This window comes from Trachemys scripta, chromosome 4 (assembly GCF_013100865.1).
Source record: "Trachemys scripta elegans isolate TJP31775 chromosome 4, CAS_Tse_1.0, whole genome shotgun sequence".
Classification (NCBI taxonomy): domain Eukaryota; kingdom Metazoa; phylum Chordata; order Testudines; family Emydidae; genus Trachemys; species Trachemys scripta.
The window spans coordinates 12,926,435-12,944,461 of record NC_048301.1 but is presented as its reverse complement, the minus strand read 5'-3'; the positions used below and the strand labels follow the sequence as shown (position 1 = coordinate 12,944,461).

At 45.4% G+C, this 18,027-nt stretch overlaps 1 protein-coding gene across 3 annotated transcripts in view; it reads right to left on the bottom strand.

Moving 5' to 3' along the window:
- The window catches only part of DAAM1 (dishevelled associated activator of morphogenesis 1), a 180,639-nt gene that overhangs the window by 142,411 nt on the left and 20,201 nt on the right, over positions 1-18,027 (bottom strand). Inside the window, exon 2 of one of the 3 annotated variants that reach the window (XM_034767843.1) lies at positions 5,181-5,233. The exons of the other annotated variants lie outside the window; for them this stretch is intronic. The gene's annotated coding sequence lies outside the window, so the exon portion shown is untranslated. The remainder of the gene's footprint in view (positions 1-5,180; positions 5,234-18,027) is intronic. 3 annotated transcript variants of the gene reach the window in all.

Here is an 18,027-nt window from a genome sequence, read left to right as displayed (position 1 = left end):
CCTATTTACAAGAAACCTCAAAGGAAGAAGTTCAGCTTTTTTCCAAGTTCCCTTCCAGCCACAGCTTCCTAATGGAACAAACAGCATCCACCCCATGGAACATACAAATGTAAAGCATTTCAAATGTAAGCATGTGCCCTACCAGGGGATAGGACATGAAGAAAACCAATAGCAGTTCATGAGAAGAGCTGGACTGATGGACAAGGAAAGTGAGATTACTTTAATCATGGGAAGTTAACATTTCTGAGCACTGGCAGACAAGAACCCTGGAATCCAATACACAATGTACACACCATCAAAAGTTTGTTTTGGAAGTGAACTCTAGAACTGGATTAGTGTCACTGGCAACCTCATTCCCAATTTAGTCCCACAGTAAATTTGCCATTTTACCCTCTGATAAACATCAATAAAAGCTAAATTCTTTTCTCCCCCTAGTTATTTTCTTATTTTTTCAGTTTAGTATGCTCAGAGAACTGTGGATAACTAGCATTTTGCCTCCAGATATTAGTCAGTTACAGTATATGCTATCACATTTCAAAACTCCTAAAGAGGAATGCACTAAAATGATCATACTTTTACAGCAAAATCAGAAGACCAGCACTACATACTTAAATTCCTAACCCAAGGCAAGCTCATAAGAAAATGTACTGTGCATTAGAAGGATGACTTTTAATGCCAGGAACTGTTATAACAGAAAACATGCTTAAAATACAAAACGTCTTCTAATGGGAGAAAGGGGGAAAAGGTAAACTATGTGAAATGCTATATTACCATACTTGAATGTCAGATTCTAGCCCAAAAGAGATCCTAAGAATTATGTGCTCCAATATTAGGATTCAAATCTTTTAAAAACCCTAAATTCCTCTTGTAGACAGAATTTTTCTGCTAAAATTCACATTATAATCACTGCATAATCACATTATAATCTTCCTAAGCAGGAAGATGCTTCCAAACACATTTAAGATCAGATTTGCAAATTTCAGTGCAAGGATAGCATGGAGCTCTGACATGCAGTTCTCACCTAACACTTCCTCTCCCTGACCGCTTTCCAAATTATAACCAAAGCACTGTTCAGTTTGCAGAGAAGAGATCACTCTTGGTGTCCACAGACAAAATTCACCTCTGCAGAAGTCGAGCACAAGGACTGCAAATCACTGAAGTCCCATTTAGGCCCCATTGGCCCCACTTAACAGTTGTGTTGGCCCTCCACACAGAGGTGAGTTTCATCCCATGAGGACTGAGCCTCTACAGTATGCAGCAGTAGTTCATGATAAAAGCTAATTAAATTCAAGTTATTGGGTGCAATACAGGAGTAACTAAAAGAAAATGACAGGTTTCAGAGTAGCAGCCGTGTTAGTCTGTATCCGCAAAAAGAACAGGAGTACTTGTGGCACCTTAGAGACTAACAAATTTATTAGAGCATAAGCTTTCGTATGTTTCACTCTATATGCATCCGAAGAAGTGGGCTGTAGTCCACGAAAGCTTATGCTCTAATAAATTTGTTAGTCTCTAAGGTGCCACAAGCTCTCTCACATGCAGAAAACCATAATAAAAAAATAGTATGCACTTTGACTATCAGCCCCTAAATTTACATACAGGCTATTCAACACAATAACCTACAGTCATTGATATAGAACATAAGGGCTACAGGTGCCTCAGAATCACAGGGGTTGTTCCACCACCATTTATAAAACAAAGGCAATGAGCAAATTCTGTGTAGTTTCCAGTCACAGTTTAGTCACACTTCCTTTCAGATTGTTTCCCCTCCCATCAGTATGATAATACGGGACCTGATCTACTCAACTGCTCTTTGTGCCTCTGAATGTTAAAGGGAGATTATCAGATATAATTTCTAATTGGCTAGTTAGGATGAGTCTAAAGTCATTTCAGTACCACACCCGCCTCCTGCTGTGGTTTTACAATCACATTTTCCTGTTTTCCAGTGTGCTTTCCCCCTGTTCCCCACACAAACAAAAAGGGGAAACTGGCTATACAAAATCAAATGCAATATACTGAGCAATGACAAGGTCTCACTCTCTCCCCTCAGTTATTATGATCTCAGTTGAGAAACATGTTTTCAGACAGAAGGGTGGTTTTTAAGTTTGCAGTATCCCTTTCCCATTTATATATTCAAACAATAAATTCAAACACTACAACCAAAATCCCTTTCTTCCTATCAGAATTTTAGAAAATGTTAAAAAAAAAGTAGCATTCAGGTGATATAAATCAAGACTATCCAGTCCAGGAGGCTATATTAAAATTTGATTAAAAGCAGTCACATTATATTGGTTCGGTCAGTAAGCATGAATCAAAAATACAATCTTCATCTTTAATATTTACTGCTACATAATGACATGGGGCCAAATCCTGTTCTCATTCCCACCAGTGTAAATTAGGGGTGGTTCTTTGAAGTCATAGGCATTAATCTAGAGTCACAATTTTGTACCTGCCAAGCAGAATCTGGCCCATATTTTCGACCTACATAAGCGTGACAGAGAACTTGAGGAAATGAAATGCTGTCCTAAACCATTAGGCAAAGCTCAGACAGAACGCTGAAAGACAAATACGCCCTTTGGAAGCTCTGGAGCAAAAACAAAGTTACAAAGACAGACAGTAACTAATTATCCTGATTAAATCTTGTAAGAATTCAAAAACTTGACCTAGCCAGACTGTAATTGGGAGCCAAGGTGATATTTTTGTGTGTGCTGTCTGCAAAAGAAGAGAAACCAAAAAAGAATCACACCCTTCCAAAAAAGGGAAGGGGGGAGGGGGGAAAGGTTTAAAGTCTAACGTACCCTTAAGGGATTCTGTCGACATTAGCTAAAATTAGACCACAATGAAAGTCAAGTGCTCTGAGCAGATATTCACATGACTCGAGTGGCTGACTACATTTCTAAACTTGCAATACTTACAAATTCTTAGCTGAGTTCATGGGAAATACTAGGTTTCTTCCCCCAAACACAAAGAGCAACCAGACAGGTTCAAAACCACCTATGTTTACATGAAGCGATGTTAAGAAAGAACAAAAACAGAGTCCCTGTCGGGGAGTACAGTGTATAATCTCTCTCCGCTGATGCAGGCTTCAACTACTGAGAACAAGAATGGCTGGAGCCTACCTACGCAGAGAGCTCTGGGGAGCACATGAGACAAAAGGGCACGGCAGCTTCCCGGCTATCTACAGCACAGGCAAGGCTTGACGGCCATGCAGGGAGACCTGGAAGGCCCATCAACGACCTCCCCACATTACAACTGCAGAAAACAAGGTGCATTGTTTACTCTGTGGATTAGAGTAGGGCCTGGACATTACATTAAGGACTGTGTAAACAGAGTAAACCACAAGGGGTGTGCTCACCTGATCAAACATGGACACTTCTTTTCCTCCCTCAGAGGAAGACAGCTCATTTCCTCCCTCTCTGCTCCTCCCCCATCCTGGTACCTATCAGTATGGCCCAGGGGATATTTAATCTCAAACCCAACCTTGGTAATCAATCAATTTGACTTTGTGCATGAGAGAGAGTCACCACCATTAAGTATCCAATCCCATTTGCACCCAGAGATACCAGTGTTATATAGACAAGCTCCCTTTCCAAGTGTGAATCCTGATTTGGTTAGCCCCTTCCAGGGGGGAGAGAGGAAATCCAGAGAAAGAACACTGGAGACTGATATACTGATACACTGATATATACCTGCCTCTGGAGATTTCCATTACTTGCATCTGAAGAAGTGAGGTTCTTACCCACGAAAGCTTATGCTCCCAGTACTTCTGTTAGTCTCAAAGGTGCCACAGGACCCTCTGTTGCTTTTTACAGATTCAGACTAACACGGCTACCCCTCTGATACTGGAGATTAAATCGGTCTGGGGATTATTTAAATGACATCATTATATTACTACTCCAATTTGCTTTAGCACATCAGTGCTTTGGCCTTGCATTTCGTTCCATTCTGCTGTCTCGTGCGAAAAGCAGTCCTGTATCCAGCCTTCAGAGTACCAGCCCTGGGAGCTGCATCATTTTTATAACTGCATGTCAGAGTGTGCATAAAAATAAAGGAGTACAGTAAAAGCATATGCACATAAAATACAAACACAGATTAAAAAAGGCTCTAGCCAGCCTTCAGAAAACCACCTGGCCTCTCCTTCAGCCACAACGAGCCCATCCATCTTTCAGCGGATTTCAAAGGGCTTTGGAGCATGCCCTAACAGAGTTATTTTCTTCCAGGCCAGAGCTCGATATGTAGGACCAGACTCTGGCACTAATTAGCCTAAGGCATGTGTAGGAGAAAAGGGATTCCATCAACACTGATATATGGATTTCTCTCCAAAATTAGACATCATATGGTGCAGAAAGGGGCTAACAGCAGGTAAGTGTTAAAACAAAGGGAAGAAAAGTTTTTGATGGGAGAGGAGAAGGTAAATGCTGGGAGTATAGTGTACAACTTCTGTACTATTAAAGCAGAAATATCTGTGGATATTTCCAGATTCCCAGTCTCAAGCCCTGGGCCTGATCCTGGAGAGGCACAAAGTGACCTAAAAACTCTTACTTGAGGGTTCTCTTGGCAAGTGAACTTAGATCGGGGAGCTGATGGGATGGGTACATAACTGGAACATGCAGATCCCGAGCTGGAGGAATAGTCCTTAGGGACCATTCTAGCCTGCACGAGTTAGAGTAGTTCTGGGGTGGGACAGACATGAAGTAGTAAGAGAACAAAAGTCTAATGAAGCAGTTTCACTCTGGTCAGCACAGGAGCAGGTGTGGTGCAAAGATGGCCGAAAGCCACCTTTCCCTCCCCTCTGCATGCCGCAGCTGTGGATTGAGTGCTGTGCATTTGAGGGTGCCTCTCATAGGATGCTACTGTATTAAGTCTCCTAAATAAATGCACATGCTAGTATAAGATGCATATTCTTTGACTCGCAAAAGCAGTGTTAGGAAGAGAATGTGGTGCATTGCAACAGGAATTTTTCAATTCCACTTAGCAGGAAATGCCATGCTGAAATATGAAAGGGAAATGTACCTGTAATGGAGATTTCCTAACAGTGTTATCCTTCAAAAGCCATAACAACCCCATTTCTGGGTTAGGTTTCTTCAGTCCTATGAAAATCAGGAACTCTTTGGCATATTAACAAATTCCCCCAAGCTCCACATGCATCCTAGAGAGAGATTATTTTACATACACATGCCTACCTTGATCCCAAATTGTGAAATGCAATTTCCAAAGAGACAGAGAAACGTCAGATCTACAAAAAAAACAGGAGTACTTGTGGCACCTTAGAGACTAACAATTTTTTTTTTCAGATCTACAGAACATGTTGCCTTTGGAGAACTCCAATAATGTCCCTCGCTTGAGAAGTGGGAATCTCTGCAGCATGACACAGGACAGGGCAACATTTTGTGCAGTATGTAGAGCAAATGAAGCCTCCAAGGCATGAAAACAGGATAGATTTATTGATTCATGGAAAATGCCCTTAGAAAGGACTTCATTCAGATAAACAGGGTGAGACAAAATGAGGCTCGTGAGCTCTGATGTTAACCCAGTTCTAACCATCCACACTGCCATGCGAGTTGCACTATGGGACAAAGATCCAGAGTGTAAGAGAATTATTGTCTTGGGAGGAATGCTTTTTATTTTGTTGTTGTTGCTGTAACAGCAGTGGTGCTGCTGCATTTTGAGAAAGAGCAAGCGAGCGAGCAGGTTTGGTGGTGGGAAAATGGGATAGGGTTTTCTCCCCAAAGGAAATAGTCACCCAGCTAAAGTACTGATGTCTAGCAAGGTCAGGGGTAGACAGACTAGATCTAGGATAAAGGTCACCAATCTTACAGACACAGGACTCTTCAAACACCTCCATTTGCATCCTTAGCTTAACAGTGATTGCCCCCACCTGGATGGGTGAGGTGAGGATGATGGTGACTTTGCCACACAATGGGATGGGAAAGCAGTTAGCTTGATAGAGGAGTGGCCCTTTGGTTGGTTCATCCAACTTCCCTTCTGCAGCTCCAAATAACCATTTGAAAGTGCACAGAGAACCACTGCACAGTAGGAAGCTAGCCACCATGGGATGGATGATGTATAGTTCAGGAAGAACCCTTCTGCTGACGCTAGGCACCCTCCTATGTTGATGTAGCAGTGTTTCGTAACTGCAGACAATTGACTCCATGTGGCTCCTAAGCAAACCTCACGCGACCCTGTTGCTGAGATCCTCTCACAGGAGCAGTTACACAAGTCTTGACACAGGACAACTCCCAGTGCTCTTAAGAACAATGAGGCACTTGTGACAGTTCTAAACAGAATTCCAGTTGCTTTCAGATATAACCCATGCCTTTGCCTTAATCTATTCGTTTTGTCCCCCAAAGTGACTGCTCCCCGCTAAAGTAGGTATGCCAACTTTCTATTTGCAGAAAACCGAACACCCTTGTTTGGCTCCCTGCCCCCCCCCCCCCGTTTTCCAAGGCCCTGCCCCCCCTCACTCCATCCCCCACCCTCCATCGCTCACTCACCCCACCCTCGCTTACTTGGTCATTTTCACTTGCCTGGGGCAGAGGTGAGGGGGGTACTGGCAGTGAGGGCTCCGGCTGCAGGTACGGGCTCTGGGGTGGGGCCAGAGGTGAGGGGCTTGGGGTGCAGGAAAGAGCTCCAGGCTGGGACAGGGGTGCAGGAGGGGATGAGAGCTCCAGCTGGGGGTGTGGGCTCTGTGGTGGGGCCGGATATGAGAGGTTTCGTGCAGGAGAGGGTTCCAGGCCGGGGCAGGGGGTTGGGGTGTGGGCGGGGGCTCCGGGCTGAGGCAGGGGGTTAGAGTGTGGGAGGGGATACAGGCAGTGGGCTGAGGGTGCGGGCTGTGGGGTGGGGCAGAAAAGAGGGGTTCAGATTGCAGGAGGGGGATCCGGGATGGGGCAGGGGGTTGGGGTGTGAGGATGGGGGTGAGGGCTCTGACTGCAGGTACTAGCTCTGGGGTGGGGCTGGAAATGAGATGTTCGGGGTGCAGGAGGGAGCTCTGGGTTGGGGCAGGGGGTTGGGATGCAGAAGGGGGTGCAGGCTCCAGGTGGCCCTTATATCAGGCAGCTCCCGGGAAGCTGCCAGCATCTCCCTCCAACTCCTAAGCAGAGGCACGACCACATGGCTCTCCGCACTGCCTGCACCTACAGGCACCACTCCCTCAGCTCCCATTGGCCGCGGTTCCTGGCAATGGGAGCAGCTGAGCTGAAGCTGGGGGCAGTGCACAGAGCCCCCATGGCTGTCCCTCCACCTAGGAGCCAGAGGGAGATGCTGGCAACTTCCCGGGAGTTGCGCGGAGCTGTGTAGGGAGACTGCCTGCGGTGCCAACTGGACTTTTAATGGCCTGGTCAGCAGTGCTGACTGGAGCCACCAGGCCCCTTTTCAACTGGGGCATTCTGGTCCAAAACCAGACACCTGGCAACCCTACACTAAAGGACTGTCTTCCCTGCAGAGTTAGCCCACACTCTTACTCAGGTGTTGCCCCTCACCCGCTCCAATCCCACCCACCACCCTCTCTGCCAGCTTTAGCAGCTTTCAAATCACAGCTGGGGACATGGGCTAAAGCCAGAGTTCCATTTTCACTCAGGCAGAAGCTAGGAGGTGGAGAGAGAACTGCACAGTTTGTGGTTACATCACACTCCCTATACAATGGGTTTTGTTGGGTCACTCAGCTTAGTGGAAAATGCTTCCACGTCAGTAAGACTAAAACTTGGACCTTCAGTGGCTCCACTGGCACAGCAGCATCTGAACGAGAGGTCCCATCATACGTGCTTTGGAGAAACCAAACTAAACAGGCTAAACTACATCTCATCGTCCTCTGTAGCAGCTCAGGGAAGTGAAGCTCCAAACAGCAGAGCTGAACCCTCTGACAATGTCAAGGGAACATAATCAGACACAAATTACATACCACAGCTCATGGCCCATGCCTCCCAGAGATGGGAATCAGACACAGCCGCCATGTTTAATCTTTAACAACAAGAAAGAGCGATAACAGGACCCAAGGGGTTTCTCTATACAACCCAAGCTGCCTCTGTTCTCTCCAAGTTCAATGCCCCCATGTAACATGAGGAAACCAATGAAGAAAAGGAGAAGTGAGCTTTAGGTTGGATACTGGGAAAAACTTTCTAACTCTAAGGGTAATTAAGCTCTGGAACAGGCTTCCAAGGGAGGCTGTGGAACCCCCCCCTCACTGGGAGGTTTTTAAGAACAGGCTGGACAAAGACCTCTCAGGGATGGTCTAGGTTTACTTGGACCTCAGAGCAGGGGGCCGGCCTGGATGACCTCTTGAGATCCCTTCCAGACCTACATTTCTATGGAAAGAGGCACTTTTGTGGTGCAAGGTGCTGTGCCTCTCGGAAACATCCTGTACTGGAGACAGAGCAGGGAAATCACTCTTTTTAAAGTCACCTAGCCCTACCCAAAGAATAATCAGACTGTCTACTCCAGGCTGTGTCTGCACTAGGGATCTGTGCCTGCTATAGCCATTGGTGATGTGCCATCAGTGAAAACCTCTTGCGAAGGTCAGCAAAGCCTCTATAAATTCCAATTAGCACCAGTGCCTTTTATCCCTGCTTCAAATCAGTGCAAGCGCACGTCGCAGCCTATAGCAGCTTTGTCTGCCTACGCAGGGGTTTTGCATTAATACTGCAGACCCTGTTGCTGGCCACCATTGGTGGAAATCCTCAGGGCAGACAAGGCCACAGATTATCAGAGCCCTCCTCCTGATCAGCCCATGGAACAATCTGTCTCTGCCATTCCACAAGTGTGGGAATGGCCCAGGACAGGGGCTCTGCCTAATCGAGACAGAATGGAAGCGTGACCCCAAACAAAGAGCTGAATGGTTTTAATCGTTATTCTGCCCCTGTGGACAATGAACTAAGGGCATCCATGCAAGACAGGGGCTAACCATCTCTCCAATTCTGGTGGCAAATCAGATAGTCTCTATGGTCTTTCTGGTACCAAAAGAGTCTCCAGCATCCAAGTCAGTGATTCAAATGCTGCTTTAAAATGTAATGGAGGAAAAGGAACCCTTACACTCAGGTGCTGGAGAGCTTACAATGAGCCATACCATCATCAGGTGGATGGGCTAGGAGAAGTCTTGAGGTGCCTTCTGGCCCTACATTATTCTGTCTCCTCAATATTCCTGCATGGTGCAGGCAGGAGACAAGCCAGTTCTCTCATGCTCTACCAACCCAAGCCAAAAACATTGCCTGGCCTTATTAAAATTACAGGAGAAGTTCTGTACAGGACTACGCTAGTAAATCAAGACATATCCCCAAGATCAGGTGGCTCATGGCAGGGAGCAACTGAGACACATGCATTGTAGAGGTATAAATGACAAATAAAAGGTCTCATTCTAAATACCCTCTCCCCCCCCTACACACACACAAGCTTTTTTTCTTTTAGAGAAGTATCCTGGTGCTAGTGGGGAGAGCTAGTCCAAGGATCCTACCATTTATGTCCCATTCGCTGTACCAACTGCTGCTAGCAGTGTGGTTAATACTTCCCTCCTCTGTCTGTGGACCTGAACGCAGTAGTTTTCCCAATTGAAAGGCAGACAGCCTTCCCATAAGCCAGCTCCCACTGAGTGGGCTCAGCACAAATAGGAGAAGAATGGGGACACCCCTGGAACCCCTCAACCAGCAGCTGTGCTTATAGAATGCTTTTTAAATTTCAGTTTTGAAGCAAACTTCCTCCCCGTTCATGTGTCATTTACTCCCTAATCCCCAGAACCTCTTACCAATAATCTATGTGCACAAGAGGGCAAGGAACATGCATGGTCAAATGGGGAGGACCTAAGAACTAGCATCACATACCCGTACAGCAAAACCCACTGGAATCTGCTTAGATCCTAAGAAAATAATGTGCCCTCTGTACTGGTATCTAAGCAGATACTGGTATCTGTACTGGTATCTAAGCAGATACCAGTACAGCGGGCACATTATTTTCTTATGCAACAGGGTATCAAAATGCAGTGGCCACAGTTCGGAAGTCAGCAATTTGACACTGCAAAAACAGTAAGAAGTCAGCCAATTTTTACAACACAGGGCTATCTGCAACGCCACAGCTTTCCCCTGTGTTTAGGCCAGGAACAGGAAATGTGTGCGGGTGGATAGTTGTGCCATATGTGTTGACAAACGTAGACTTTTTAAAACCGTGACTATTTTGTGAGAGAATTTCAAGGCAACCAATCCACAAGTGCTGCTGGTTGCAAGCGTGCAGCAGTGCTGGCCTGTGGGAACAGGCACAGGTGTTTCCTTATGGCAACTTGCGGTTCTCAAGTGACCGCCTTCTTCCCAGGCAAGGGGAAACTAAGCTTTCAGTTACAGAGTCCCACAAATAATGAAAGCAGCATGCTTGCAAATGCTGTTTAACAAAACCAAATCCCCACACACTTCCCTAGTCCCATTTATTTCATAGGCTCGGTCATTTCTGAACAGCAGCTAGAATTGTTGAAGAGCGCGCTAGCGGTTATTTCTTTGTCCGGTATTGCGAGTTCATTATGTGACAAGTTTTTCTGTTCTCATAGATGTATGCAAGGTCTCAACTTATATCTTCTACAACTGATCCACTCTACATGGTTATTTGAGATGCACATGGCAAGGGTTCATGTATGGGAAAAACACATTTCTGACCGAAGAACAGGAAGTGTTGCATGCTTAACAGCCTACTGAATAGATGGATACACCATCAGTGCATATAATGTAGCAGTGTTTCTTTTACATTCGGTCCTTCCCCTTCCCCTCTCCCCCTCCCTCACATTAGAGAGGGGGTAGTCAAGTGATCCTCACACAAAGTTGGAGAAGTCTGGAAACTAAGGCCCCAATTCAGCAAAGCACTTGGCTTTAAAGCATGCGAGCAGTCCCACAGAAGTCAAAGGAGATAACTAACCCCTGAGAGAATGAAAATCCCCGGCCCAGTGCTAACTGCTGAAATTGTTCTCTTTCCGGTATTCTTACAGATGGGGATAGAAAGATGTGTTTTCACAACACCTAGCATGAGGAGGTCCTGTTCCATGACTGGGGCTTCTAGGCACGATCTCAATAAACATAAGCTCAGATTTTCCAAATAAGACATTGCTTACGAAAAACCGTTGAACCTGGGAATAAAAATGTCTCTTTCTAAACTTCAAGCCTGCAGCATAATTAAAAATATGTACATCATCTCAGTAGCTTTTGTCTTTCTGATCTACTAACCCAGTCGTCATTTTCTCTCTCACACACCCCAACGTCTTGCCCCAATTTGAAAATTAAGCTTTAACAGCAGAGCGCGCGCTGAAGTCTCTTCAGCGGCAATGAAATCTAAAGGTACTAAAATAAATGTATGTATCACTTGCAAACTAGGAAGAATCATTTTCATAGATTAAAAGACAGAGGGACCATTAGATCATCTTGTCTGCCCTCCTGTATATCACAGGACATTAAACTTCATGCAGTTCTCCCTGTATTGAGCCCAGTAACTCGTGTTTGACTAAAGCATATCTTCCAGAAAGGTATCCAGTCTTGATCTGGAGACATCAAATGATGGAGCATCCACCACTTCCTTTGCGATTTGTTCAAATGGTGACGCACCCTCACTAGAAATTCGGCACTTTTTTTTTTTTTTTTTTTTTTAAACAGTTTGAATTTGTCTCGCTTCAGCTTCCAGCTGGTGTTATTGTTATGCTTTTTGCCAGTAATTGAAGAGCCTGTTAGAGCCTGGTATTTTCTCCTTGTGAAGGGTACGTAAACACTAACCAAATCATCTCTGAATTTTCTGTTTGATGAACTGAACAGATTGAGCTCTTTAAATCATCCACTGTAAGGCATTTTCCTCCAGTCCTTGAATAATGCACGTCTCTCTCTCTTCTCTGCACCTTTTCCAGTTTTTCCAACCTCCTTCTAAAAATATGGACAACAGATCTGTACACGGTATTCTAGTCTCAGTCTCAACCATCCCATGTACAGGAGGTAAAAATCACCTCCTTGTTCCTACTCATTAGTCCCCTGTTTATACATCCAAGGATCACATTAGCCATTTTTGCCACAACACCACACTGGGAGCTCATATGGCGTTGCCCGTCCACTACAGGGATGTCTGCACAGTGCTAAAAAAACCATCCTGGCACTGAGTCTCAGAGCCCGGGTCAGCTGACTCAGGCTGCAAGGCTAAAAACTGCCCTGTAGACATTTGGACCCAGGCTGGAGCCTGGCCTCTGAGCCCCACCCCCTCGCAGGGGCTGAGAGCCCGAGCTCCAGCCCAAGCCTGAATATCTACAATGTCATTTTATAGCCCCAAAACCTGAGCCCGGGCCAGCTGCAGCTGTACCACAGGTCTTTTAGCTCTATGCTGACGTACCCTATGACCCCGAAATCCTTTTCAGGACAGTCCCCCATTTTGTAGAGATGGCCTGCACTCCTGGTTTCTAGAAGCACGACCGTGCATTTAGCTGTATTAAAACTCATTTTGTTTGAATGGGCCCACCGTACCAAATGACCCAAATCCCTCTGTAGGACTGCCTTCTCCTGAGCTTTATTTACCGTTTCCCCAATCGTTGGGACACCTACACATTTAATCAGCAGGGATTTTATACTTCCTTCCAAATCACCGATGAAACTAATGACGAGCAACAGGCCTCGTACCAATCCCTATGGACCCCCCACTAGAAACACCTCATTCAATCATATCAAAACTAGGCTAGCTCTCAAAGAGGTGATGCAGTATCCTTCATTCGTCTGCACTGGGATCACCCAGCAATTATTAGTTCACATTAACAAGGGCCCATTATGCACACAAGGATTTTTCACAGTAACATACACGCTTAGTCACATCTTATCACTTACTCCATGGTCAAGAAGCTATTCTGCACAAACTAACTTCACAGAATAAATGTCAATGAACTTTGAGTTCTCAATCAACGGAGCCAACACTCCCCACCCCCCTCCTTTAAGGACAGTACAGTTAAAGATTAAAAGTCACATTGGACCTATCTTAATCAGAGCCATTCATTTGTACATTCCCCTACCTCTAAATTCTCAGAAACTGCTTAGGTTAAATTGTTCCTCCTGCTGGTATTCTGGTTAACTCTTGTGATAAAAATAATAGGTATTTCTCCAACTACTCCAAATGTATAGTTAAATTCTACACTGTGATAAAGGTATCACATCTGACCGCTGCAGATGTAACTAGAGCTTTTGTTTTTCCTACAGAAAAGCTTTGACTACCAAAAGGAACCACTGGCGTAGCCCCAGAGGGCATGTCATCAGACCTTTGTGTCTGAAAGTAATGGTTTATGTGCCATGCTATATTCTAGATATACACAGACCAAGGTATTTTTTGAGATGAGGGGAAATTTTGCATTACTTTTGCATCATGCTAGCCAAGATGTTTCCCCATTACTAGATAACTCAACAGGGCCATGAAGTTTTTAAGAGGGTCTGTACAGAAAGAATGCAAGATGGACATCATATAAAACGTGCTTGCTTTGTATAGAACTGAGAAAGCAAAAAAATGGGACATTCACCTGCTTTACAACATACCCCACAAGGAAAACAACCGACAGGGACTAGACAGGCTAAGGCCTTGTCTGCACTAGGCTGATTTCCCATCACTGCAGCTCACCAGTAGTAGTCACAGTGGTGCTATGCTAGCACTGACAGGTCACCATGTGGCATAGGCCTACTCTGGCTGGTCTACCACTACTGCTACCACCCATACTGCAGTGTAGATAGCAACAACAGTGGGGAGTCTTAAGGAGGAAGTTTTGCATAAACAGCCTCAGGAATGTCACAGGCAGTTTAGCCTGAGTAAGGGCTTTTAAGTGAGCAAATCAGGTTCTGTGGGGGTGAAATGCAGAAAAGTTGGGCGTGTGCAAAATCCAGCACCCCAACCTGGGGCGAGGCTCCTGTTCACACCCCACTTATCCTGGTAGCCTCACTATGGCAGGGTGTAAGAACAGCAACTACCTGAAACACTTGTGTAGCAAGTTGGGATCCATGTAGATGCTGATCTCCTGGCCTCCCTCACTACTGTCCACCGACTTCCTCCATGAGGTTACGGGGATGTGGAGGTGGCACTGAATTGCTTCAGCTAAGAGCTCTTTGGCTCTGAAAGAGTCAACGATATTAAGTATCGAGTTTTCAAACCGGGGTGCCTAAAGTCGGGTTCTTACGTCCTTATTTAGGTACCTAAATGAAAGTCAGGCCATTTTTACTTGGGTACCTACAGAGGGACTAACTAGCCCAACTGCAGAATTTTCAAACCAAGGTGCCTAGTCTTTAAGTAGCTGATCCTGTCAGAGTCAGCACCAATATCAGAGAAGTGTTGGGCAGGACAGCACCTCCAGAGGCCATCTAGTCCAGCCCTCTGCTCTGAGGCAAGAGCAAGTAAACCTAGACCATCCCTCACAGGTGTTTGTCTAATCAATTCTTAAAAACCTCCCATGATGGGGATTCCACAATGTCCATTCAAAGCCTAGTCCAGTGCTTAACTATCCTTATCCTTAGAAAGCTCATATCCAATCTAATTTTCCTTTGCTGCAGATTAAGCCAATTACTTCTTGTCCTACCTTCAGTGGATATAGAGAATGACTTATCACAACAATTTCATAGCACTCCGTGTAATTAATAGAGAGGAATTTGTTCTCTTTCTGCACATGGAAGTGTTATTGTAACCAGACCAACCTCAGCATACTGCCATATCTGTGGTTGTCCCACAGGAAGGCAAGGAAAAGAGATTACTGACAAAACCAAATAAAAGGGTGTGTGTCTCTTTAAGAGGGAATTGATTTACATTTAATTCCATAATTACAGTAGCCAGTTTTCTTGGCTAGCACATACAGCCAGTGATACCTGTAAACAGCAATTGAGGGTTTGCAATCCACAGACTATAAGTCACACAGCCTGACCATTTTGAAGCAAATCCAGTTTCAGAAAGGCACTAGCTATTTGAAGTGGAGAGCTGACAAAATTCAGAACTTTCAGCACCTGTGCGTGCATGCAGATACATACACACAAAATATTACCACACAGTACATCGCTAACAAGTGCATGATGAGATATTCCAGTAAAGCCTTTAGAGATCTTCTGCCCCATTAAGATAAGTTAGCGTGTATTCTATTTTCTATATTTTCTTATACTGTGCATTCTTGCAGTTCCGTCTATCAGACTTCCATTCCCTACCTCACCCCAGTCACGTATACCCAGGAGAGAAGGACAGCAAATTATGCAATGCCTGCCCTTGATTACTGTGTATTTAGGTTGTGCGAGGAAGCAGACAGAAAGAGGTAACACACTGAAGGAAGACATCAGGAAAGAGATAAATTTGATCTTCGGAGTTGCCTGGTTTTCTGGGGGCAGGTTCTATTGAATCGTATTGCTGTCCTCTAGTTATGCTGGGGCATGCATTAACTCTCTTGCATTTTAAAGTTAAATCAAGGGTGGCTAGAACCTCTCGGCCGGCATTTTTTCTTATGGTGTGTGCATGTGTACAAACCTAAAGATGTTAAACAGTGGGCATTTTATTTAGCTGCCATTCACAATCAACATCCAAACTAACAGGACAATCTAAAGGCTTTATTTTGAAGCAATGTAAAAGTCCCATAATACAGCATATATTATTCCCAACACATCGGCACTTCCAGTGAGCACCAGCGATGATCCCAGCAGGAGGAACGGGGGGAGGCTGAAGACACCAACAGGAATTTCCCTGAAATTCTGAACAAGGATTCAGAAAGGTTGGAGGGGAAGGCGAGAGAGAGATTCCTAACATCTTGCCCTGTAATTTTAACCTTTTCAAGTGACAGATTTTCATGCCTGGTCTTATTCAAACAGTTGCTATCAGAGCAATCTACCATGAGGACAGGAAGACCAGACCTAGTAACAGGCAACTTCTTTCCATAGTCTGAAATTAGGTACCATCCCTGAGTGTTGCGCTGTTTCAGATAGCTGGATGCATTATAGGAAAGAGGCAACAATACTAATGTCTTACCAGATATTTTAGTCAACCACGAGTTAGCTAAAAAACTCCGAATGGCTATTCAAGGGGCAAGAGATCACGCTGGGCTATTTACACACACACACACACACACACACACACACACGATTTTTAAAACCTGCAGATCACCATACTGTCTAGGTGCGGTATTTACTTGTTTCTCATGCCACCGTCTCCTGTGCTTCTAAACCTTTATCTTAAACAGTTAAACTGCCCCCAAACTATTCCTTCCTAAAAGGCTTTTAAACCAATCACTTCCAAAAGGGCAAACATTGACTTCCAGTAGGACAAGCTCTGACTTCCAGCTGTCAGATCAGCTCTCTGGCCGCGGAGCCTCTACTGCTCTGTCTATTCCAATTCAAGTCACATCACGAGAGTCCACATACCAAAGAGCACTTTAAATAAGACATGCATGCGAGCAATTCACGGTACAATCCAACCTTTTCCTTAAGCAATTAGAATCAAGATAGTAACCAAGTGCAACCCTTATACACATACTGTACATTTACGTACAATTAATATTATAAGCGTCACACAACTCTTGCTTACCATGAATGCTGCATACACTGAGAATTTTAATGTGCATTTCTTTAAATGATCCTGAAGGATTCGTCTTTGCTGGTTTGAATTCCTTACCAAAGATGCTTTAGAAAAGAAGAGCAAACCCCAACTTCTACACTGAAGGCTGTGATCAGAGAAAAGGCATTGTCAGGGTTGCCAACTCTTGCAATTTTTTCCCCATGACTCCTGTGATATTTGGTGTTTTTCTTAAAGCCCCAGCTCCTGGATTCATGTTACTACAGATGAATATCAGATATAGTTTAAAAAAAAAAACATTTCTAGCACTCATGTTTTCAGAGGAATGCTTGAAAATGTGACCCAGTGCACCCTGTAGGCTCAAGAACTGGATGGCAAATAAAAAGCACCCAACATTTATTTTTTTAAATGTCATTTTTTTCCTCATGAATTCTGAATGCTCGAGATTGGCAATACTGCAGTGTTCACATCTATTCCCAGACTTGCAAATGAGCAGGGAATTGGGTAAGTACACACACCCTACTGGACAGCCTCCCTGCAACCATAGTTGCTTCTGCTGCTTGCCCCTGCATTGCTACCTGCACTATGCTTGAAATGCACATATAAAAGCCATTTCAAAGTGCATGCACTGCCACTGCATTAGTGCATTTCTACATCCTACTCTTTGCCTGGCTACTAAACTGCTCAAATTACCATTTGAAACACAGCCATGTACTGCACTTTATGGACCAACATGACCGCTCCCTGTCCCAAGGAGATTAATCCATGGCCCTAATCCTGCAGCTGGATTTATATGAGCAGACCCTTGCATCTGCATGGAGGCCCATTGCTTTTACACAGTGCACTATGCAGGCACAAGGTTTCACCCCTACAGAGCCAACTGCAGGATCAGGCCCTATGTTTGCTGTTCTCTTAGTCCTCACCTTAGACTGGCCGTTCTTGGGTAACAGGAGGCAGGGTAGTTACATTTTACTTCCTTTTATTCAGGAAATATATTCTACCCTAGCAGATCTACCAGAGATAGAGAGAATTAGTTTCCCTGTATGAAATCTTTGGCTATGGTTAGATGGTTGCACCAGTCACTGGATTTTAAAATATGCAAGAAAAAAGGATGGATTTTCTAGCCAAGTGGTTCTCAACCAGGAAAATGTGTACCCCCTGGAAGACCTTTGCATAGGGTTACCATATTTTGTGCCTCCAAATGGAGGACACTCCACAGGGCCCCAGCCCCGCCCCCAGCCCCGCCCATGCCCCAACTCCGCCCCCTCCCCTGCTTCCCACGAACATTTAATTCGTGGGAAGCCTGAAGCAGGTAAGGGGGAGTGTGGGGGGAGGAGGCGCGGCCCAGGCTGGCCCCCCGGCGGCTCCAGCCTGGGTCGGCTCGGGCCCTGGGGTGCCAGCCCCGGCCCCCGGCCGACCACCCCCGGCCCGCCCAGCACTGCCGGCCCCCGGCGGCCCAGCGCACCCCCCGGCGGCCCGGCCCCGCGACCCCGGACCGGCTCCCGGCCCCGCGGCCCAGCGCACCCCCCC